Source organism: Corvus brachyrhynchos, unplaced genomic scaffold (assembly GCF_000691975.1).
Source record: "Corvus brachyrhynchos isolate BGI_N302 unplaced genomic scaffold, ASM69197v1 scaffold32, whole genome shotgun sequence".
NCBI classification, from domain to species: Eukaryota; Metazoa; Chordata; class Aves; order Passeriformes; family Corvidae; genus Corvus; species Corvus brachyrhynchos.
The window spans coordinates 6,899,039-6,924,455 of NW_008237919.1; the positions used below are offsets into that span (position 1 = coordinate 6,899,039).

The window sequence follows — 25,417 nt, forward strand, 5'->3', positions numbered from 1 at the left end:
AGAACATTGAAAATACCCTCTTCCTGGGTATGCCTATGATTTTCTACTGACTAATTCAGCACCTTCATCTTTTTTGAGAGCATTTAGAGTCCAAAATTGAAGAGACCCTCCATGAAGCAACTTCTTGAACTTACCTTGTTTGGCAAAACCAAGCTTCCTTCAAATTCAACTAAGTCCAAGTATTGATGGAGATGGTCGTTGGTTTTTGCTATAATGACTTTGCAAGAAGTGAGAAGTTCAACTTCAGATCCCTACTTAGCCAGCTCTCTATTGAGCTGTGGTTAGTTCAAATCTCAATCCCTTGCTGCCCAAAGGCTCTTCTGAAGTTTGGGTATAAATCATAGCAAAAGGAGCGGAAGGCAGGGAGGATCTTGAAGCAAAGGTTGCTTTTTCATGAGTCCAGGAGGAGAGGAATAAGAGGGTCACAAGGGACCTGGAAGCTGTATCCCAAGTGTTTGACTTGGAATTACTGCAAAATCACTGTTTAGAGCTGGAGCTGTAACATTCACACCCTCATTTTCTTAAAATAGACATTTAGAGTAAATCTGATTTCAGTGTTTCAATGCATTAATTCTCCAAATACAAAGATGGGGACAATAATAGCTCCCTTCTCATGGCCAGTATGTGCAACTAAATTCTTGAATGTGTATGAGGCTCTCAGATACTATTGTGAATTTTTCCCTATGGTCAGCTGGGATTAAAAGAGTCAATCTCTCTTTAAATAAGGCTTTGAATCAGTGGGCAGCTAGTAAGAAAAATGCAAGATATTAAAGAATTGCTCATGGTTTTGCAGCAATCTGTTATTAAAACAAAGTGCTAGTGATAATACTGTGACAAGGAGTGTGAAATTATAAAAGTCTTTACTAGATAGAACACACAATTTTTTTTATCACTGTATCTCTCTGAATGGATGAATGAGCTAAATTCTGCTTTTCTAAGAGGACTGCCTAAAGAATCGTCTGCTAGAATATGTTCCACTGTTGATAATTGAAACAAGTCAAATGTCCTGAAAATCCAAAAATGTCTGTGTTCTTATCAAAAAAGGATGGTTGGCACACACCTGTCAACCTGATAAACTCCTTTGGGCACTGGAGTCTGCCCAGGGAGATGGTGGAGTCACTGTCCCTGGAGGTATTTGAAAAAAGACTGGACGTGGCACTCAGTGCCATGGTTTAGTTGATGAGGTGGTGTTAGGTCATAGGTTAGATTTGATGATCTCAGAGGTCTTGTCCAAGCCAGTTAATTCTGTGATTCTGTGATGTAAAGAGATAAGCAAGAAATTGTGGTATCCCTGCAAGCAGATGGAGGTTGCATCTTTTTCTGTCCGAAGTCAGGCGTTTATGTGACTGCACAGGCCTGCATTCTCATATTCACTTACTCTGCCCACTGGCATATAGTTATGTCACACATAAATATTTAATCTGCTTTATACTGGAGTGGTCACATAAGGGGTAATACTTAAGGACATAGAAGGTCTTGTGACAGATGGGATCACAGATAAGGAATAAAGGCACACAAAGGAGCTACTGAATGGTCAGAAGCTCCTTTAAAGAAAATGTATGATAGCATTCCTGAGAGAACCACCTACTTCCAATTCACTCAGCATTTCATGAATAACCTTGTTTATAGAGGTGCTTGAAAAAATTTAACCAGTCTCACTTGTTTGCACACAAATTACAGCTTTACCTTCAAAAAATCTCTGCTTTTTGAAAGCTCCCTTTAGCACCCAGTACACTTCTGTGTATCAATAATTACTTTTTAGTAGCCCAGAACAATTTCAGGAAGCAAGCAGTGAACTGAAAAAGTTTGCATTCATTACGTTAGATGATTCTCTTGTTCCATTCCACCAGGATGAAGTTTTTGGCATATTTATGTTAATTTATATTCATTCACTGGAAACTGTCAGCAACATCTGATAGACTTTGGGGTCTCTTCATCTGAAGGTCCCTGTTTGCACTAGTGGCCCAGAAACATCTGTCCTCTCCGCCTTGGGAGGATTCAGAGGAAGGGACATCAGGAGGAAGTGCTCTGCAGGGTCTAGCTTCTGGCTGCTGCTTGCTCTCATGTGAAATGACTGCAGGGACTAAAATTACTTGGAACACAAGCCAACACTGCTTAGATAATAAGCAACTCTGCCCCTTTTTAAATGCACCCCTCCTCCCTCTCAAATCACAGATAATGCAGTTTATTTGTTCACCCAGTGCATGAATGAGGTACACTTCTGATGAGAAAGGTCTGGCTGAGACCTTGTCCTTGTGGGATAGAAAAGATACTGATGGATGGGGAAAAGAAATTACTTTGGATATTTTGCGATATGTTGCAAATATATGCAAATATAAAAACCAGATATGTTGCAAGACAGAACCTTCTACATACTATGCATTTGTATTGTTGTCCTCAATGTCTCCCAGATTCCTAGACACTCTTCAGTGGCTAAAATCCTCTTTTCACTTGCCTTTTAATATTTACAGAAGTTTCTGACATAAAGGTCACCCTTGTGTATGTGTGGTCAGGTTGTTGTGTTGTGTTTGGTTTGGAGCTAACCTTGCCTGCCACTGAGGTAAGTGAAAAGTCACCCATCAGCTATTCAATGTTTCTTCTGGCTGGCAGGGAATTCTAAGAGTAGAGAATTTTAACTACTTATTCATCCAACGTACTTTAATTCTTATTCTGTCATTGCTGGAGAGGTAATCCAGAACAGGTGAAGTTTTTGTCAACACTTTTTATATCAGAAGTCTAGATGTGGGACATTTATGGTAGACAGTGTGTGATTTAACTTTACTTGTGGAGCTGCTGGAATTTCTTCATCTTCGTAGTGTAACAGAGCTCATACTATCCCTTGGGGTAATGCATAAGAGCATCTGTTGTGCATAAAGAGCATGCTGAAATGAGTAGAAAATTCAGTCTTCTGTGCTTTAGTTTGGAAAAGAACCAGTCACCCCTTAAGAGGAGAGAAGACACCTTGAGGAGAGCAGTTCACAGGTGAAGGCAGGAGAAGACTGTGATCCTCCACTGGAGTGCCCTGCGAAGAAAAGATGATGCAACCAATTTCAAAGGAGAATTTCTCTGTCATTAAAGAAATGGAGATTAAAGCATTGTTAATTCCCAGGAGAATTAATTTAATTTTCTATTTTTTCTCTGAATTAATGAAAATCCTGCAGCCCTTCTCAGGTATCACAGTTTCTCTGATTTTGCGTGAAAAATGAAGCTTCTAGCCTGACAGAGCATCAGCTAGTGGCAGCATAGCAGCTCAGCAGTAGTTCTTTCTTTTCCTCTCTTCTGACAACTGCCTTCCATTTTGTTTGTCTTGTTTTTTCCACTTTCTCCCTCAACAATTTTCCCACCACTTAATTCTGATTTGACATATCTGTGCTGACAGAGAAGTTAAGATTGATGACCTCTTATGTTCTTCTGGTCAGAGAAGATGAATCAAACCAAATTGTTTTACTCTTTTTTTTTTTTTTTAATAACAGAGCAAAGAAGTTCAGGGGGCAAAGAATGACAAGAAAAGGCAGTTGGATGTAATGTGGTGGTGGTTGCTGAAAAATAAAGGTAGCTATGGGCAACTTGCCAGTTTGTTCAGACTGAGACTTAGCTCTTGGCTCAGGAGGAACTATCTGAGTTTTTTAAGTTCATAATGTAAACAGCTGTCAATTTGCTTTTGTAACCAGAACTAATATGATTTTAAATAGCCAAGCTATTTTTGTAGTTGATCCTGGGTATATTTCTTGTCCTCTTCCATTCAATGTCAGTTGAGGAACATGTGATCCTTGGAGACCAAGTTATAGTTGTAGATAAGAAATCCATTAAGCCTATCATTTTTTAGTTTTGATGGAACACGCTTCTGAAGGCTCGGAAAAAAACCACAACAGAATAAACCCACATATTTCTAAGCATTGATATAAAAATTGCTACTATTTTTGACTAGTATTTTTTTCCTATTTTTGAAAGATTCCTGTTAGGAGCAGCCTTATCAGGGAGGATTTACTGCAGACATCAGATTGCTGCAGGATTTGATAGATCCCACCACAGATATTGGAAAGAGCAGTCCTGGGCTCTGTCATAGGTATTGCATAGGTTCTTGTATCTCTAGTGACAGTGGTCAAAACCATGAAGAGATCATTGTGTTTCATGCCGGCAGGAAATACCCATGCAAGCTCTAACCCATTTTAAATGATCTTTTTTCTTCTTTTTCAAGAGGTGAAAGAGTTTCCAGGGATTGGGAGGCAGTGTGTTAGTGCATGCTGCATGTCCCTCAGAAGGAATCCATCATGCATTGACCTCAAAGTGGTGGTGGCTAGGCAGGGAGGATTCTGTTCGCCTGTTACCACATCTTCATGTAGTTCAGCATGCAGATGCACATGGTTTGTGTGTACTTGCACTGCTAAATTATGCTTTATTTCCAGGAAAACCATCAGTGGTTTGTAGGTCTTGTTTCACAGATAGGGAGTCTTCTACATCTGGCTGCACAAGGTGTGTTCTTACACCCATTTCACTCACTTATCCCATTCTGTTCTACCCCAAAGCAAGGCTGAACTACAGCCCCCACCAGCCAACTGCACCAAGAGGCTTCTGATTCTCTGTCCTTCACTTTCAGGCCTGCTTCTTGCTCATTAGGTGTCTCTTGAACCTTTGTGCTTGCCCTTTACCAAACTATTTCCTCTAAAGTCATTTCAAAAAAAATAATTCCATTTTTAGGGAGGTGTATGGAATTAGTGGTCTTTTAGGGCACAGTTGAAGCAAAAAACCTATCTGTAGACACATGTTCCCTTGCTAGCTGGAGTATTTCAGTATGTAGAAGGGACATATAAAATTTATTAAGGTTCTTTAAATATAAATATATTTGTGTTTCCAAGCAGAAGTTTTGATGAGTTGCTTCACATTCTAATCATATGCATTTTGAGGACAGTAAAGTGGGGTCTGATTAAATTCCATACATAGTCTGTGATTCTGTGATTTCAAGTTCTGGATTAGTGCTGACATCTGCTGTTTATTCTTGCTATGTACATGTAACACAGGATGGGGAATTGCTGCCTGTATGCTTTTTGCTGACTCAGTTTCAGGCTTTATTTCTTACAAGGTAAGATAGATAGAAATCAAAAAGGACAGGAGAACCTCCATGGGTTAATAACTATCAATAACTATCCATATGGAATTCTGAGACATGAAATAAGGACTAGAAAACAAAGATGGAACTGAATTTTTATCCTTTTAAATTTCCAAAAATGCTTTTAACTGGGGAAAGGACTCGAGATAGGTAGCTTAAGGAATGAAGCTGTCTATGTACAGGGTGGGTATTTAGCCTGGAAACTCCTTAGTGCAGGATCCCTTTTCTGTTCCAATTTCTGTTACCACTTTTCTGTTACTCTTTCTACAGGACCCCGTAAAACGCCGGGGTCCTAATCCACAGCTGGTATAGCTGGCTGCTACTGCAGGGAGAAGGGGTTATGGCAACAGTGCAAGAACCCCATCTTCTCATTCTGCTTGTCTGCTCTGAGGTCAGACCCAGCAGCACCAGTTCAAGGAGTTCCAGCCTGGCCACAAGCATGGCTATCACTCTAAGACACTGGGCAGGTGTCACCACTCAGTGTCACTGGGACTTGCAAGAAAGAGCTGCTTGGAGACACCAACTGCTTTCATACATGTTGTTACAGGGCTGCCATGGCCATTAGTCATTGCTGGGCTGGGCTGGATCAATAGTACTTTATGTGCTTTGTATTGCCTGGGAGCCTTAACTCTTCCTGCTCCTGCCAGTCACCCTTCCTTCTAACCTCACCCAAAACAATTGTGGGGGACAAAACAGTTTTAGAGATTTTTAGTGAGATTTTCTCATTATAAAAGGCATCAGGGTGAATATAAGGATGGGAGGTGTGATGGAAATACCAGGTTTATCACATTACTGCAACAAAAAACAACTTTATGTTTCTGCTCTCCAGTGAAAGAAAATCCTTCACTTAAACAAAAAGACCCCGAGTACTGCTCCAAATACAGCCACGGTAGCTGTCAATTGCATTCCCTTTACAAGGCATTGGAATTAAGTACACAAATATTCACAGTTTTAGGATTTGTTCACTGTGATTAGTATCATGAGTCAGAGGGAAGCAAAATTTTCAGGTTAGTTTTGAAATCAGAAGGGCTTTAAAATAACATTTAAATAATTTTTATCTGTGCTGTGGTATTTCAGTCCATTATAGTTTCCCTTTTCCAAACATTTTTTTTTCTTGTAAAATGCCTTATTCCCAGTCCTGCAAATCCAGGATCTGAGTTTTTCAGAGATGTGCAATTAAACTGGGAGAACTAGCAAAAGACTGCTTCCCAAAGGGTAATGCTAACTGATGATGTCATTGCTGAGGGTAAGGTTTCTGGAGTCTCTGGTACTGAATCTATTAATGGTTTTAAAATAAAAGAGAATAGATTTATATCAGATATAAGGAAGGAGTTCTTTGCAATGAGGATTATGAGGCACTGGAACTGGTCGCCTAGAAATCTTGTGGATGCTGCGTTCCTGGAAGTGTTCAAGACAAGGCTGGATGGGGCTTTCAGAAACCTGGTCTGGTGGAAGGTGTCTCTGCCCCTGGCAGGGGTTTGGACTAGATTGGACTAGGTGATATTCAAAGGTCCCTTGCAACCCAAGACATTCCATGATTCTATGATTCTTCAATAACTTCCAGTGACTCTGGGTGAAGTGAGTAGGGTTCCCTCAGGAGAAAGGATAGCAGCAGGGTAGAACATTGAAAAAAATGTCAGGTCATAAATTCAAGATAAAGCCAAAATTTTAATCCCAGAAAAGCCAGTCTAATATGCTTTGTACCATAAGACCAGGATTTATATTCAGTTTCTCAAGAGAGTGAGGCTATTAACTTAGTGTGATAAAAAGACAGTAACATGCCTGACACTGAAAATATTTTTTGTTTTGCATATGAATTAAATAACAAGTCTCAAATACAGTCTCAAAATTGTTATTATTATGTAAAAATAGTAATAGGGAAATTTAGAGAAGTCACTGAAGTCCTATGAGAGGTGCTTTACATCAGAAATTACAATTAGAAGGAAATAAGTGGCAGGTGATGCTAATTGTGTTGGACTGGAAGAGACCTGGGCCTTTAAATTACAATCCCAGTGAGTACAAAGAGTCTCTCAGAAGTCACTCATGTTTTCATTAACCCAAAGCTGGGGCTGGCACAATGCCTCCTTCCCAGGCCCACACTGGGCCCTGGCCCAGGCTCCCCACACCCCTGAGACCACGTTTCTATCTGTCCATGAGCCCCCTTGAGAAGTTTGTACCCAGTGTGATGTGAGGAGTGGAATTTCCAGCTTTGCTTATGCCACTGAGGGTTTCTCTGGACATGTAAGACCACGGTGCACCCAGGACTCCCTGCCTGGGTCATCTCAGGGGTGGTGTGAGTGTGTGAGTAAGGGAAAGAAGCCAATCCTTGCCTTGCTCTCAGTCCCCGCTCCACCAGCAGCACTCCCTGTGTACAGGAGGGGGTTCCTTCTGTCTGTCAGAACATGAATGTACTGTTCTCTCCTGAAGGGAGAATGACTGTAAGAAAGTTCCTTCATTAAGGCATTTCCATTGCATTTTAATAAAGTGCAGCTTCAGCAAGTTGCATGAGTTGCTTCAGTTTTAATGACATTGTGTAATTCACCTCATTGAACTGAGAAAGCTACTGACAACATGAGGGCATTATAAATCATACCTGAGTGGTCAGGGATATTTTGTGTCTCCTATGCTAGAGAGTATTTGCTGTACTAAAAAATGGTGATTTTTTTTCCCCCAAATCCTTTTGGTTAAACATCCCCTGTCATATCCTCAAATATTTTTCTCATTTAACACTCAAAAAATTTATATTTTCTTCCAGTTATTTTTTTTTGAGATCAAATTCACCTTTGGCTGGATTTGGCTGACAGGATTTGTACTGTCAGGAACCCCTGGTGAAGGTTCTTGGATGTGACTACATTATTTTGACATGGCTGTGGAGCACAGTGTTACCTTTGCCATGACTCTGACCCTCAAAATGGGCCTTAACATGTGGTCCATTAGACAGTTTGGTGAAGACCCAGAGACAATGCAAAGTATTTCAAGAACAGAGATAGTCAATGACATTAACCTTCTCTGATGTCTCTGCATTATTCAAAAGAAGCCAGGGACAGGGAACACAGAGCAAAGGCTTCAGTAGTGCAATTATCCAATTCAATTGTATTGAAATGTGAGGTGGTCACAGGACTAAGCTGTGAACCAATAAATAAAGTAATTTTCATCACCTCTTTTAAACATTAGCTTGACTTTAAATCTCATGAGTTTAGCAGGTAAAAAATATATTCCTAAAATTGTTGACTTGCAGTGCTTGTAAATAGTCTGATCTGCATAAATCACAGAATCACAGAATATTCTGAGTTGGAAGGGACCCTCAAGGACTGTTGAGTCCAGCTCTTAAGTGAATGGCCTGTGGCCATGACTTTGGCATTATTACCGCTGTGCTCTAACCAACAGAACTAATCCATCCATAAGGCTGGGTCTCCTACAAGAAGGGTCTCCTACAATCATGTTCCCAGTGATGAGGAGTACTCAAGGACTGTTTCCTTGTAGGAATGCTCAAGAGCTTCAGTGGAGCAAGGATTATTTTTAGCTCTCCTTTGACATACACTAGTACGTCGGGCAGATTGCCATTACCCTGATTTAGACAGCTGGTTAGTTCTCTCTGTCTCTGGTCTCCCATTTTTACTGACAGAGCCACACATACAATCTCCTCACCATACCACAGATGGAGGAGATGATTCTTATTAGTACTAATGAGGGGTTACTGAGAGGAACAGTGTGCAGAGGCAATATTGCAGTGAGGAAAGGGACAATCTGTTCTGTTTCCGCTCCTTTAGGGCAAGTAGTAACAGGCATGTACTGCTACAATAAAGATTCATGATAGGCATTTGACACAAAATCCCCACTTTAGAAGGGCAAGGACAGAGAAGTGCTGGAACAGATGGCCTTGAGAGATGGTGTCACCTATGGAAGACTGTGAAACCAAGCTAGACAAGTACTGTCAGGACTGACGTGGTCCTGCTCAGTGATAGACAAGGGCTTGGAATTTATAGCCTTCCTGGCTCCTCCCCACGTAGATATTACTTTGCCGCACTGACCTGGCTTTTAGATAGAGAAACTGCCATTACTTCTAGACTAACTTTAATTCCTCTGTGTTACTGAGACTGAGTCTGGCAGTCACGAACTCCTAGGTGGATGCCAACTCACACTTCCTCACCTGCCCTGTCTCTCTATGCAGCCAGTGCAGTGCTGCAGCAGCAGGTTGGCTGTTGGGTGCACCACATTTAGCACTTTGCTTCTCTCTGCAGCAAAGAATCTTTTAATATGTTGCAACAGCATAAAGGCAGGAGGAACTGAACTATAAGTAGGAGGCAGGAAAAATCACTAGTTAGGAAGCCAGTCTGCAGCCTGTGTAATCTTAGTTAAACTGCTGTGTTATTTTAAACACAGTGCTTTACAAAATCTCTCTTTTGCTCTCATAAAATCTCTCATTTGTTGTTTCTGCCGTTCCTATTACAATCATTCTCTGCAGTGTCAGTGTAGTCCTGTAGTAACCAAGAGTGAAAGGGAGCATCCATGGATATACTACACCTCTGCTCCATCCGACTATAATAAGAAACATTCTAACACTGGAAAGCTGCTCCCTCCCTTTTTGTGTTTGCTCAGCTAAGTAGTGGCTTTTACCATGCATATCAAACTAAGCAAACAAAAGCACACAGTAAATGTGGTCTACCTATGATATAGTTTCTTCCTGCATTTTTGGGTTTGAAAATTAACTGTGCCCAGCCAGGAAGGAGTATGAATATACGGACAGGAAAGACTTCCACTGAATTATTATGCAAGCTACTTAGCCCCTAGTTGTTGCATTTTTCAAAGGGCCTGTTAAAATACTGCAGAAGCAGAAGTGATAGAATACACCCAGAATGGGAGAAGGACTTCATATGTATAATTTAGCAATGGTGTATAACGAGTATAATATTTGTAACAGCTGTTAGGTGCTCTGAAGCTACACTGCGTTTATGGAATTTTCCATTGAGCTCTAAATATTCAGGTCACATACACAGTTAAATTTCCAGCAGTGGCAGTACAGATAAAAGCACTCCAACCGTATGCCATAATTGTGCTCTATTTAGAGAGTGCAGCAACTCAGGCATTTTCACAGCAGTTGTCTTAGATACGGTATACATTCTGTTTTATAAATGCCAATTCATTAGTGCATGTAACACGTAGTGTGCTGCTCTTTATTTAAAAAAAAAGGAGAGCACCATGTTTCGGTGAAGAATAAAAATACAGAAAAAAGCTGTTACTTACAAGAAGGAAAAGGAAAATGGAGAGGAGTGCCAAATTCAGGGTTTTTTTTTTTACAAAGATCTGTAGAATATCAAGGTCCATTTTGTAAGAGGTTTCAAATAAGTGACAGTAATTTAAGTATCCATAAATTAATTTTAAAAAGACTTAATTGATAGGAAATTTCCACTTCAGGATATTGAATTCCACCACAGCAAGAGTGTATCACTGACAAGACATGGTTTTAAAACACAGTGAACAAGCATATGTATTTTGCATATTTTTTGTAGTGATGCTGCAGTAGGTACGATTCCAGGTTCCAAGAAAGACAGCAACATTATTTTAATGCTTCATTCTGATGGGTTTTTTTACATTCAGCAAGTTCTAAGCCAGCAAGTCTGACCAAAATCAGATAGTAAAAACAAAGAAAAATCATTCTATCACTGCAATGAATTCCAATAAAACACAAAGAAAAATACATTGGGGCTAAAAGTCATGTTTTAACTCACTACTCTGAAGTGGACAGAATGACAGGTTCACCTGTGGTGCTACTGGTTTTGAGACAAGCAGCACAGCTGTGTGAGATCAGGTATTCACGAAAAGTAGGTCAGCACAGTCATTTGGATTGAGTTCCCAGTCTTGCTAGACTTATGAATAAAATATTTTACACCTTTTTCTACAACTGTAGTCCATCTTGAACAGCAGATATATTGACCTATTTTAAGATTTATTATGATTGCAAAATGTATCCATGACCTAAATGTGGACCATTAAGCTATATTTGGAAGTCACCTTCTTGTGGCCTTTCTTTTTAACTCAGTACACATCAAAGCAAGGTGGTGAAACATATCCACCTTTCACCTTCTCTGCACTAGAAGCCCAAAGAAAACAGAGATCTTTTGCTCTGTTCTTATCCCTTGTTCTGTCCTTTGCCCCATAGTAGCTGGGTGATGTGTCCCACCCAGAAGTTTAGACACTCATCATCTAAGGAAACCTCAAGGAAGGCTGTGCAGGCGTGACACCTGGAATCAAGGGCAGAACTAGCACAGACCCACAACCCTTGGCTACTGAATATGTTTTCTGGAAACAAGAAAACTAGTCATAAAACAATATTGATGGCTCTGACAGGTGCAGCAAAGGAGTTTTACAATGTTACTTCACTGTTGCCCAGGTTTGTTCTCTTTTCTCGGAGTTTACAGTGCCTTTGACACAGCTGGGAGAAGGGAACACCTGATTCATGTCCTCCATTTCAGCTCACAGCAGGGTCTACAGATACTTGTTTCCTCCTGCTCGGCTTTGTGTCCAGCCAGCTGGACAGGGAATTGGGAGCTAGTGTGCCAAGTTTGCCTTGCTTTCCTCGATGGAAACCAGGCTGTGTGATGCCTGCAAGCCCTGGCCTGGGTCATGCCAGGACATGGGGCTGGCAGAAAGGGCCAGGACTCTCCAAGGCTCCTGGAGGGAAAACACAGCTGCTGCGTGGGCTCCAATCCACACCTCCACATGTCAGGTTGTTTACTGCCACAGTTCATGTTTCTTCTCCTTTCTGCACACACCTGGCTCATCTTTCTGGCAGGGGAATCAGGAAGGAGTATTAGGCAGTACCTGAAAGGCGGCAAAGACCAATTATCCAGCAGCTCTCAGAACTTCTGATGTTTCTTCTCTACCCTCAACATTCAGATTTACTGAATTGCCAGCCACATTAGAAGGAGGTGTTTCTTCCAGAGAGCCTAATCCCCAAGATACAGGATAACAGTCTTATGAAGCAATCACAGTAAGTTCCTCCTGGTTGCAAGACACAGTCAATGCTTGTCATCCTGACAGGGTTTTGATTGTTAAGGGGAATAATCAGGTTTTTTCGTGGAGAACACGAAATTTTCATGGAATAACATCCAACCCCTGTTGGAGGTCTCCTTCCAGCCACCTGCCCTCAGAAGGCCCACAAACAAGTATGAATTTCCAGGCTTGTTAAAACTGGCTCAGGTTGTTAGAAGAGACAAACAAAATCTTCACCTCAGGAAATATCATAGAACCATGGAATGGTTTGGGTTGGAAGGAACCTTAAAAATCGTCTAGTTCCAACACCCCTCCTATGGACAGGGACACCTTTCACCATACCAGGTTGCTCAGAGCTCCTCCCAGCCTGGCCTTGAACACCTCCAGGGATGGGACATCTGCAGGTTTTCTGTGCAACCCGCTCCATATCTGGACAGTGAAGTCCATGACTAAATGGCTTTACACAGTTTCTGTCCCCAGGCCTTTGACTAAAAAGGACTGTACCATGTCAGATATATTTCTGGATATACTGGACTGATAACTCTTGTTCTTTGCTTTCGTGCATTGCTTTGGGCATGCTATAAAAATGTGTAACCTGGGTGCCACAAGTGCAGGGAAAACCTGTATGCATATAAAGATGCAACCATGGAATAATAGTAAGACATTTTTAATAGGGTTCACACAATGCCTTATAATAGTGTTGCTGAAAACAGAAAAAAAAAGTGATTTTTTTTATCTGTCTTAACAAAATTGAAGACACATTTGAACTTGCAAAGACTTTTTGATATATGAATGATAAATTTAAAATAGGCATTAGAAGCTGCAAACAGGGCTTCATCATCCATCAAACAGACAAACCTGATGGTCTGAGAAGGCTGCCGATTTCATCAGGGTTGTGTTTGTCTGCTTTTTCTAGCTATTTCTTTCTGTGGCCAGTCACTTCTATTTTCAATGATTTGTGTAGTTTCTCTTGTACTTGAAACAGGGAGAAACAATTTCTGCAAAATCAGTGAAAGAAGCCACAAGTGCAAGGGGTCTTGCACTGAGCCCTTTGATTTAATTTTGCCATGTTCCTCTGCCTATGGTCTGCAACATAAAATAAAAACATTTTAAATTGAGCAGTCCGAGTACTCTGTTGCAGCATGTGGGCCACCTGACCAGTTATCCCTCAGGCCCTGACACATAAGCTTCTGTGTTAATAAACTTTGGGACTGTGTGTGGATTGATTTCAGCATCCAAAGCTGAAATGGAAAAAGAAAAATCTTCAGGTACTTCTATTATATATATATATTTTTAAATTTTGGCACTATTTTTTTCTGCCAGAAGAAGATTATAGAAAGAGTTCATCACTAAAGTACAGACAAAAATTCCAGTACAGTCTGCCTTTAAGCAGCTGAAAAACTGTATGGAACTAACCCTCATGTCCTTCTAAACCAAGTCTCTCTAATCTTTCAAATCCGGTTCAATCTTATTATCAACTCACTTGGCAGAATTAATAGACTAAAATGGGCATTTTGCCAAGTTGTTTTTATAACACTCAGTTTCTATTATGCCAATTCAATTCCAAATTATTTCTTTATGAAAATTAATCATAATTAATTAATTAATCGAAGCAAAAAGACCAATTAGGATACAGTTGACTATGTTACAGCCTAAAGATATAATTAGTCTTACAAACATGACAAATGGATATTAAACACCTATATTTATACTGTGACAGATTTAAATCTACATGGCCCACAGGAAATGAGCAACCAAACTCATCCAAGTCTATTGGAAATGAAGGCTGATTGATTTTCACTTTGACATACCAAAAGTAGATGATGCTAAGCAGAAATCTCTTAGTTCTGATTTGGATAAAAAACCATGTAACCTCTTTGCCTGGTCAGCCTGGAATGCCAAATGAATTATAGCTTTCATAATTAGCACGAACCCCCAAAGCAATCGATTATCTACTGTTAAAACACTGTTATTCTCAGCACAGCTTCTCACAGAATTGCTTGGGCCACAGTGCAAACTGTTGTGCTAATGATGTTCCAGTGGCCTGAGTTCAGAGCAAAGACATAAGTATGATTTGTACTTATCTGTTGTCCAGGAACCCGTTTACAGCAAAAATACTGTTACCATGCATAGGGATGTAAAGAGAACTCTGATTATTTGTGTGAAAGTAACATGATTTCTGTGGACTTTTCTACAATCTAGTAGACTTAATTCTTCAGACTGGGACATAGCCATTACAAGTTAAACAAAGCATTCTGAAGTGCTTCTAATACCATATGAATCAAAAATTCCATATATATTTACCTGAAATTGCATTAAAACTAAAACATACTGCACTAAGGGACTCATGTTGTTAAAGGATGCAGTAAATCACTGCACTGAAGAAAGAAGAAACATTTATTGATAAAACCAGCCTTGAGATTTGATGTCATTTATCACAAAAGAAAAAAAAGAAAAATATTATCATTTCACTGGGCAGCTAGTTATGTACCTGCCCTTCTTGCTCTTTTGTAAAAATATTATTGTTACTAGACTTAGCACAAGCTCCCAGTGATCTCATGAGGAAACTGTCTCATCTTGAGAGAAGTTATACTCTGTCAGAAGAGATAGGTCAGACTTCTTGTTTTTTTATTGAGGTATCCTCAGTTCCTGCTTGCTGTCTGGCACTTCTTGTGAGAGAAACTAAATAGGTTTGTGGTTTCCATTGGATCAGTCCTGCAATGCTTAAAATACAAACTTTTATTATGTACAGATGGGTAGACTTGTAGGACAACTATCATTGCTATGTCCTGTGAAATTGTAATGGTCTGGGATGGTGACCAAGAATTCTGAGCAAACAGAGCCTAAATGGATCTACATTCACTTATTTCCTTTGTAGTTCACAAACCCTGACATGGGTCTCTATGATGTAGCAGCCACTTTGCTGAATAATGTGTCTGGTATTTCATTATCTTTCCTCCTATCAAAAGACACAAAAAACCCCCAAAAATCCTGAAGATCTACCATTGCAATTTTAATAAAAGCCTCAGCTAGTGATGTTAGACTAAAGTGGTGGGGGAAGAAGGACAGCCTGACCTGTCGTGTGCAGAGCTGTACTCAGAGCTGAATGTTTCTGAAACAGTTAAAAGAGACATCACTCCCTCAGAGATTCTCTGTCCTGAACTTAGCTACCTGCTTGCTCTCAACCAAAGCCCATCCCTTGTCTCTATGCCTTACTTCTGAAAGAGTGGTAATATCCATCTATGTAAAGGACCAGCTTTGAAGATTTTGTCAATTAAACACTACATCAGGATGTCCCCAGACTGTATGATGCTGACAGGAGCTGGTTTGAATACCAAAACTCTTATGCCTAGCTCTGCTGAGTCCCCTAATGAAGTGCTATGCCACCTTCCAGACCTGTGCCAGGTGATTAAACTCTTTTGCATGTATGGCACAGCCCTGTGCTGCCTGTGGAGACTCTCAATACCAGGACGAGGGGTGCACATAGACTGATGCATACAGGAACATGCCCAGATCCTCATTGCACTTGGATCTTTTGGACTATCCCTAAGAAAAATCAACTTGATTTTTTTAAGTAGGTTTGTGGTCTCATGCAAGAACAGTTGCTGAACTGAAGTCATGATCATTTTCCTTTCATGTGGATGTTTAACAGAAGTACTCTAGAAAATAACAGTGGCAACCGACCATTGGTTCTTCTGATCAGTTCTTCTTGGCTAGCTTCTGATTCTAATTAGCACAAAAATGTAATTAGCAAAACTGTTAATGGATTTTTTTGTGTATGCATTTTGCCCACTCACCCCTACTTCTGTCACTGACCTCATCTCAATTGCTGGCAGTATGTACACATTCCTTTTAGCAGATTTAACCATTATGTGTCATGGTCCATTGGGAAGAAAATTGTGTCTCATTATTCTTGGTATTTAACAAAAAACATTTGGAGTAACAACAAACCATACAAACTGCCAAAACAGAAAAGTGCAGGGCTCAGCACACTAGAAGTTCTGTCTGCAGTCTGGATTGAGATGGAGAACTCTTTTTAGACTGTGCTCAGCTCAGTGCCTGAGCTAAAAATTATCTGTTCTGTTCTATCAGTTTGTCTTAAAAATTGGAATTTTGTTTATTCCAGGGATACTATAGGTCTTCCAATGCACTGTCAACTCAGAAATACATTAAACAATACAATCTTGAGTGTCCAATGCAAAACCTGACAGAAATGGTCATTTTGCAGCCTTCTTATTTCTGAAACATGGTTTTCTTTCAGATATACCTTCAGATCTTTATGGTTCACTTGAGGTCCACAGAACAAGCCAAAGCCCATGCCAGAAGTCAGCAGCAGAAGGCCTAAGCACCAAATATCTGCCTCCAGCATTTTTTGAAGAGGTCTGAGGATGACTTTTCTGGTAGGAGCATATCCAGCCAGCACTTGCTGCATGGGGAATGGGAATCTCATGCTTAATGGAAATGCATAAGTCCAGCCCATGTGTACATGGGGAGACACCTGACTGTTTTCAAGGATCCAGCCCAAATGGAGTATGTTGGGCACTGCCCAGCAGTACCCCATGCCATAGGCTGTAAGGGTTTTCTGCCACAGGTAAGCCTGGGCACTGGGAATTATCTGGATGGGATCATGCCCTCCCCGAGCAGCAACACCAGGGGTTGGTTTGTCCCTGCCCAGAACATTCCTTTGATGCACATCAGCTGTTTGGAGCAGAAAGATAAGGAACTGATGAAAATTCACTGATAAATCCAGAGGCTGGGGAAACAGGATTTAGCTGAGCTTCTTCAGGATGTTTATTAGAGTTTGTTGCACATAAAGCAACCAAATTATTTCCAAATCCAAGCCAGATATGGAAACAAGTCAGGTGCTTTTTGCGTGGTGCTGCATTTGTAGGAGAAATTCAGCAGCTTCAGTTTGGTGCTGGGTCTGCAGTGGGTGATGACCCTCCGGGATCTTTGCTGCCTTTGGAGCAGATTTCTGCCCTGCTTGACCATTGGCGGCCCACAGCTGCTGGTGAGATGACTACAAGCCCCTCTTCCATCCGGACACCTCTCGTAATGGCTATTTTCCAACTAGAAAGACACAAACATGCCAGTGTGATGCATCAAAAATAAAAGAAAGCTACACAGTAGAAATTATACACTCATTGCATTCTTTTCGAATTTTTGACATTATAAACCACAGAGAGTTATTTGCATCATGAAAAAGAGGAAAATATTACCAATCTTATTGCAGCATAAGATTATGCTTCTCTTTTAAGGAGAAGTTTTATTTTCCTTTTACTGTGGACGGTGAGTTTCTATAGTAATGTTATGGGTGAATATTTTTTCACACATGGAAAGCACAGTTAAACTGTAGGACTCATTCCAATAGGAAGTTTCAGAAACCATAAATAAAAATGACTTGATAATGACAAATTCATGACAAAAACTCATCAGTGCCTGTTAAATAGCCTGGTGCAAATGTAAACTCCAGCTAAGCATGTTCCCAAACTTGTAACTACTAGAATGGGAGGTGTTGTGAAGCAGTTTGTAATTACTTTGCCTTTAATTAACTCTTAAGCTGACATCTCTGATACCAGACTAGATAAAGGCTCATTCTGAGGGTGTAGAATTTTAAGTATTTGACCTTCCTTTCACATAATAACTTTGCTATTTCCAAATGCAGATCTTGTCATAGAAGACATAATTGCCAGAGATATTCTGTATATGCTTCCAGGGTATGCCAAACAGGACTTGCTGAAGAGAACCCTTAGTCCATGTCACACTTTCAAAGAGATTTTAGTGGAATATCTTTGGGAACTGACTTTAGTTAGTACCATTCAAAAGTTTGGTCACTGACTTTTTTTCTCATTTGTCCAGAAAAGAGAGACCACTACCCTTCAAAAAGTGATGTCTGAGACCTTACTGTGCTATGAAGAGCTACAGAGACCACACCACCTTGCTCTGGAAAAGCATAGGTGGGATTTGAGAATATCTTGCATGGGTTAGTAGAAGACAATGGGAAACAGACTTCAATTTCTCTAAACCTGTACTAAGCTCTTACTTGGAAATAAGACTGCAATGACAAAGTCACAAAGAATAGCTCTTCCTGCTCCAGCTTTGGGAGGCCAAGGGGCTCTTGTGTCACAGATAAATTTCTTAGGAGTGACAAAGGTGAAGGTGACACACTTTGGCAAACAGCTGTACTGCTTATGTGCTGCTTCAAAGAAGTTGAAGGATGTTATGAAGGTATGTGTATGTACAGAGAAATTAATCAATGTTTATAGACATGGAAGTAGATTTATGCTAGTTATTTTTAATAAATATGAAATTATTTTAAGAGATTTATGTTGCTATTCATAATACAAAGGAAAAAGAATGTCAATGTAATGACATGATTTAGACACTCATAGAATAGTTTCATAGACTCATGGAACGGCTTGGGTTGGAAGGGACCTGAAAGACCATCTAGTTCCAACCTCCCTGACATGGGCAGGGACATCTTCCACTGGAGCAGGCTGCTCAAATCCAGGCCTGTCTTTCATGGTTCTGTGGTTCAACCATTTACTGACAGACAGTTACTATGGACACTATACCAAAGCTGGAATACCCACACTGCCCCTGAGAAGGAAGCCCCACTGCAGCTGCCCAGGCTGGGTTGTGGTCCTGGCTGGGAAGCAGCTCTCTGGGGCTCTGGTGGGCAGCTGAGGGTGGGCAGCCCTGTGCCAGGAGTGGCCGGTGGCCTCCTGGGCTGCACAAAGAGGGTCACAGCCAGTAGACTGAGAGATAGGACCTCCCAGATCACATTTGAAATACTGGATCCACTCCCACTCTCTTAACCCAGCAGAAGTAGGACCTCCATAAGCCAGAGTGAGTTAAATGGAGGAGTCCAACTGTGGAGTTGAGTGGAGGAGTCAATCTTCCAGGATGGTTACGGGTTGGAGCACATGCCCTGTGAGGAAAGGACGACCATGCACAAGTGAAGGAATCTTCAGAGATGAGATGTTCTCACCTCAGCCTATTGTGCATTTGTATTGGCTTAGCCAATGGAGGGAATCACTCTGTCCACTCTCTCCGTTGTCGTGCCTGTTTGGTCAAGTGATGATGGACATTATTTCTGCTGAGCTGAATTAACCACTGGTTTTCCACTGGATATCCAGCTGGCAACAAGTTGGGAAGGTCCAGGAGAACAACAGGCCTTTCAGCCTGACCTCAGCGCTGGGGAAGGTTATGGAGCAAATCATCTTCAGTGCCATCATGAAGCACACAGAGAAAAAACAGGGGATCAGGCCCACCCAGCATGGATTTAGGAAAGGCAGGTCCTGCTTGACCAACCTGATCTCCTGTTATGACCAAGTGACCTAGTGGATGAAGGAAAACATATGGGTGTCATCTACCTGGATATCAGTAAAGTCTTTGGTACCGTCTCCCACAGCATTCTCCTGGAGAAGATAGCAGCCCATGGCTTGGATGGGTGTACTCTTAGCTGGGTTAAGAATTGGCTGGATGGCTCGACGTGGAGAGTGATGATGAATAGAGTTAAATCCAGTGGGTGAGTGGTCACTAGTGGGGTTCCCCCACATTCAGTATTTGGGCCAGTCCTGTCACTACTGGCCAACGGCAGCTGAACATGAGCCAGCGTGTGCCCAGGTGGCCAGCAAGGCCAATGGCATCATAGCTTGGATCAGAAATAATGTGGCCAGCAGGACCAGGGCAGTGATTGTCCCCCTGTACTCAGCACTGGTGAAGCCTCACCTTGAGTGCTGTGTCCAGTTTTGGGCCCCTCACTACAAGACGGACATTGAGGGGCTGGAGTGAGTCCAGAGAAGGGCAACAGAGCTGGTGAAGGGTCTAGAGAGTGAGTCATATGAGGAATGGCTGAGGAAGCTGGGGTTTTTTAGCCTGGAAAAAAGGAGGCTCAGATGACACCTTACCACTCTCTACAACTGCCTGAAAGGAGGGTGTAGCAAAGTGGGGGTTGGTCTCTTCTCCCAGGCAACTTGTGACAGAGCAAAGAGGAAAAGGCCTCAAACTGCCCCAGGGAAGGTTCAGGCTGGACATCAGGAATAATTTTTTCACTGAAAGGATGGTTAAGCATTGGAATGGGCTGCCCGGGGAAGTGGTGGAGTCACCATCCCTGTAAGTGTTCAAGAAACTGGGTGTGGCACTTAGTGCTATGGTGTAGTTGACATAGTGGTGCTCACTCAAGGGTTGGAGGTCTTTTCCAACCTTAATGATTCTATGATTCTGTGATATTTCATATCTGCCATGTTTCATACAGATTTAGCAAAAATTAAAGGAAGTGAATGACCTCTGTAATAATACAAGAAACAAAAATTGACATTGTCAGGGGTTCTCCGTCTTGACATGCCTGCGTGTTTTGGTCTACACTGGTGTTTCATAGCATATGTCTTACTGATGGCACAGATGCAGATATTGCATTAGAGGTATGACCCCGTAGTTCTGTGTTCTGTTCCAGAAGGATGGAGTAGTGTCTGGCATCATGTGAGGCTTCAAAAAAAGGACAAGAGCCCTAACTAATATAAAAAGTTGTCAGTGTAGTCCTGAATCTGATTTCAAAGCCCTGCTGAATCTGGGATCAACAATTGCTCTGCCTGTGATTTTTACATGTTCAACTAAGCAAACAAACAAAGAGGTAAATTACAGTTTTGATTCTCTTCCTCCCTTGAATGACATAGCATCAAAGAGTGATCTGGTTCTGTGGCATTGCTCAGATTCCCTTACTTCTTTGTTTTCAGGAGAAATAGGACTTAGTAATAGCAATAGGTATGCAAAAAAGGAGGTAAGTGAACAGATGTGCAGAGAAAATCACTGGGTAGGAATCTCCCCCTTGGGCTACTAAAGATATTGTATATGAACTCCTCATAAAAGCTCTGCATCCCTTGGCTCTCTGATAGCAATTATGATCAAACTGCAACCAAGCAGCTTAAAAGACTGCTCAGCAGCTGCATTTGCTCAGCGTTCCCAGAGGCAGCCATGAGTCAGTGGAAGCAAATTTAGTCTGTGTGACTTTGCACAGCCTTCTGCTCACAATTACAATCAAGATGGATGGGAGGCACTTCTCTGATTTTTTTTTCCTCACAGGGGGACCCCTCTAGAGACCACACATGCACTGCTGCAGTTACAATCCAGCAGGTCAATAGCAGGACAGAAAAGTGTGATTAATGAATGATCCAAGATTACTGCCAGTCAGTGCAGTGTAAAGGCATAAAAGAATGCAGAACTATGTGTAGAATTGCCCAAAAAATAGTGTGAGGGCTCAATTTCCATAGAAATGTCCTATTTTTACCCCTTTCCTCCCTATTCTGAACAAAATCTGTGCTACAAATGTCTACACATCTCCCTGTTCAACTCCAATGAACATAAAAGGAGGTTGACACTAATCTTACCGTTATAATGCCTTTAGATTGCACTAGTGCTACATCTAAACAGCAGCCACAGGAATGGCACAGTACCCTGGGATAGGTACAATGCTGGTTTGAGCCAGACTGAGGGGCAGCAGCAGGCTGGCAGACTATGTTTAGTCAGCCTGTGTTGTGTTTTCTTCGGAGTTTTGGGCTTCTGCTCTTGGGCTGGCAGCATGACTAGGAGTTAGGTAGGTAAGTGACAATGTGGGTCAAGACTGACAAATCAGCAGTGCTGATTTAGGGCAAGTGGGTTTCTGGCCCCTAGATCTCGTTGTCTTGTCACGCTGGTACAAAAGGAAATGAAGATCTTCTAAATGAACACAAGAAAAGAATTGGACTCACAATGTCCATGTCTCATCACACTGTGCTCTTAAAACAGGAGTTCAGCAGACAGTTAAGCCAGTTTCCAGTGGAAAACAGGTTCAGCATTATCTGTTATTGCTCCATCCCATCTTTTTTCGAATATTTTCCTGTATTTTTCTGAATAACAAGGACAACAATATAGCAACGGCATGTGTCACCCACAGCAGCTAGCAACATTAGAGCTATATCACATGGAGATCATAGTGTTGCTGGCTTGAAGAGTTCCTATGTTTCCTCTCCCTGACATCCCAAAATCTAGATGCTGGCTTGTAACCCTGGGCCACAGTGCACCATATTTCCCATTGCATATTTAGCAGCCTTGTTCCATGTTTCCACTGGGACAATTTCCACTGGTTAGCTGGATAAGTTGCCCAACAGCAGTACTGTGTCTAGATGTTAATATTGCCAGGGAAGTGCATTCCAGGCAAGACAATCAACTGCTATGGGGAACTCTGGGAAGACAGTGGGGGACTAAAATTAATAGTCCTTGGTACAGATAGACAGCCCCTGCTGGTAGCAAGAATGCTGCTGAACATGCTGCTGAACATGCTGCCTTGCTGTTCAGACCTGCCCGTGTCCAATATCCTAAATAAGAACAGTATGCAGATGTTTAGGGATGCTGCTGTTTGGTATCTAAAGCTCTCTACTAATAAGTCAGAAGGACTCTCTCCTTGGAAAGGCTGTGATTGCAGGGCCTGAAGGCAGACGTGGGACACCTCTTATTTTCCTGCTGCTGGCAAGCAGTTTAAATCCTGGATTACAAGCTCCAGGGCAGAATCGATATCTTGTGGGACTTCCACACCCCAAGACTGGCTAGGAGTGTCATTGCTACTGGCACCAAAATGGATGAAAAATACCTGTTTGTACTGCAGTCACATATCAATCAGACTGCGCAGGAGGTTTACCCTGAATCTGTCAGTGCTCCAGATCTCAAAAACATCTTTTGTTTCCTGGCCTTTTTGGTGTCCAAGTCAGGAGAAATCAGACTTCTTGGACACTAAATTCTTTGAGGCACACAGAGTAGTACAGTGTTTATAGTGTATCTCCTCAATAAGTAACCTGGTTTATCTGAGAGCTTCAGATATTACACAGTAGCATCCCTCACCAGCTGCCAAAGGGGAGGCTGGTCTCCCAGCCCCCACAGCATGTCTGAAGTCAGCATCTGTCTGTTCACCCCCCCTGCCGGCTTCCCTGCTTTTGCAGTCTCAGATGGGCAGTGGCCTGCTTTCCACAGCAGGAACAGAGAGACCCCTTCTCCAGTGTAGCCAGGAAATCCAGTCTGGAAATTCAGATGGATAGACTGTATAAACTGCTGTCCTATTATTACTGCATTGGATAATTACTGCTAATGCATGTCTTCCTATGGCACAGTGACATCTACAGTCCATGTTTAAAATGAGTATAGAATGTTAACAGTGTCATAATGTTCTACACTTTAGGTCTGCTCTGCTTGAAAAGAAATGCTGTCATTGCCTTCGATGTCCAAGTTCTGTACTGCAGGATGCTGACAACGCAGTGTGCTCAAGTTCTGGACCAGTAGGACATGAGCCAGCTTCAGCCTAAAAGCTCTATGACTTGTTATTTTCATCCTGCACCTGCCTTGTGACTACATTTTCCACAATAAATACACAAGCAGGCCCTTCTTTTCTGTGTGAGTGCAGTGATGCTGAGCTCTTGCTAATGTCTGTAATGTGTCTCAGGCATTTAGCCATCACTTTCAACCCCTGCTCCTTTTTGTTCTGAAGTGTTTACAGGTTGTTGACCAAGGCAGCCTAATTAGATGTGTTTTCTTGGGGTGCTTACCATTCCAAGGAAACTTTTTTTTACTTCCAGCACTCCTGAGACAAGTAACCTTTCTTTGAATGACTTCCTGCATGAACTTTTCTTCCCCTCTTTCATCTGTCTAAACTTAACTTCTGGTCCTGTTTATTTAGCATTAACCCATCAAGCTGGGCTTTTCCCTAAGTTGTTCTGAGCCATCTGTCATGCTTTTTGTTATGTAAATACAAAGTCAGATCAAAATGTCATCTATGTAAACTTCAGCACATTGATCTGTTTAAAATATAAATACAGAGAAATCTTGTGGTTCAGGTGAAACACCTGGAGCTGAACCAATTCAGACCATGGTCTGAGACACAAACAGCGATTATGTCAAAACAGCTGGGTATGGGAGATCTTTGCAGACCTTTGGTCTGGGTGCACTCTCCAGCTTTCTTCTTACCTCGTATCAAATTGAAGTTGGGAAAGTCAATATTTTCCTCACCATCTTCCAGAGCTTGGTGTCTCACAGGTCCTAACATCAGGGAAATAGATACAGGGCTTAGGAATTTCCACAGACTGCAGTTGTTTTTTGAGAGGCAGACAGTGTCTCCCAAGGGAAGTGATGAATGAAAACAAGTAGGATCTATTACTTTCTCAACACACCCATTAGACCCATGCTGATGCATCAGGCGTGGATAACCCATGGACGTCGATCATTTGTCCTGGCATTTCTATCTAGTTGAAACCTGAATATGTATTTGGTCAGGCCTATTTCCAGTAATTGACTAAGCAGAATTTAGGTGTTTTTTTCCAAAATGTGTGATGATGATGCTCAGTTGCTCCCTGACTTCTCAGGGTGACTAATTTCCAAGAGCATCTTACATTTTGTCTGGACAGCCTAGAATAATACCTTTGTACACTTCTGAATCATTTTCCTGAAGGGTCTGAACAATTTGACATCTGAGTCAAATCTCAGCTCAGTCAGGAGCCAGAAAGTAGGCACCCCTCTGCCTCTGTTTTTGACATGCTCTGTTCTGCTGTGGCTCTCAAAACGCAGCAGAAGAAATCATTAAGAATGGGCTTAATGCTCCATGAAATTGTATATGCTTTCTTTTTAAATGGTGATGGAGCTGCCTTTGCCATGCTATCTAATTAGCCTGGATGTCCATGGAAGATGGAGGAAGATACTGCAAGCATTCAAATTTTTGGGCTACCCGAGGCAGCTACCTTAGCCATAACGCAGAGTACTCAGGGTTCTCATTTTCTTTATTTGTTCAGAGAAAGGGTTGTCTTTGGAAGTCAGTTCACCTAAGACAGTATATGTCCCTTATCTTTTTCTCCACTCTGTGCTATCCCAAGGCAAGGATCTCTGCAGCTTGTTTTGTAGCTTCAGGATGAGGCCCAACATCTTGGAGACATAAACAGCCTTTTCCCGATCTATTCTAGTGAGAGTTTCTCTGCCTTCTACAAGACATTATACATTTTTTCTTACTTTAGATAGCCCCTTCTTCTTATTCTCCAGCTCTTGCCTTCAGTGAAAAAACGAACTTCAGATTCATTCTAAGCCAGAGTGTGCTGTTGCTGTGGCATTCCACTGAACCACACTTCTTAAGATCTGGATGTTTAGTGTTCCTTCCCTGTTAAAATGACTAGTCCTTTTGCTATGCTGCCTTAGACACGTTATATAAATACATGTTCATTTGCTTTCAGTGTATTGACACGTTCTTCTGCTATTTCTGCTTTCAGCTCTTGTTTGTTGGGCTACAATCTTAGGAAAATTTCAGCA

The 25,417-nt window shown here is 41.6% G+C and overlaps 1 long non-coding RNA gene across 11 annotated transcripts in view; it reads left to right on the forward strand.

Moving 5' to 3' along the window:
* The window catches only part of LOC108446476, a 74,509-nt gene that overhangs the window by 25,880 nt on the left and 23,212 nt on the right, over positions 1 to 25,417 (forward strand). For 8 of the 11 annotated variants that reach the window (XR_001861666.1, XR_001861668.1, XR_001861664.1 and 5 more), the window contains 2 exons: positions 16,362 to 16,500; positions 17,960 to 18,328. This is a non-coding gene — a long non-coding RNA (uncharacterized LOC108446476). Of the gene's footprint in view, positions 1 to 16,361; positions 16,501 to 17,959; positions 18,329 to 20,558; positions 20,736 to 23,309; positions 23,522 to 25,417 lie in introns of all 11 variants that reach the window. The other 3 variants (XR_001861662.1, XR_001861661.1, XR_001861669.1) reach the window with 3 other exon arrangements.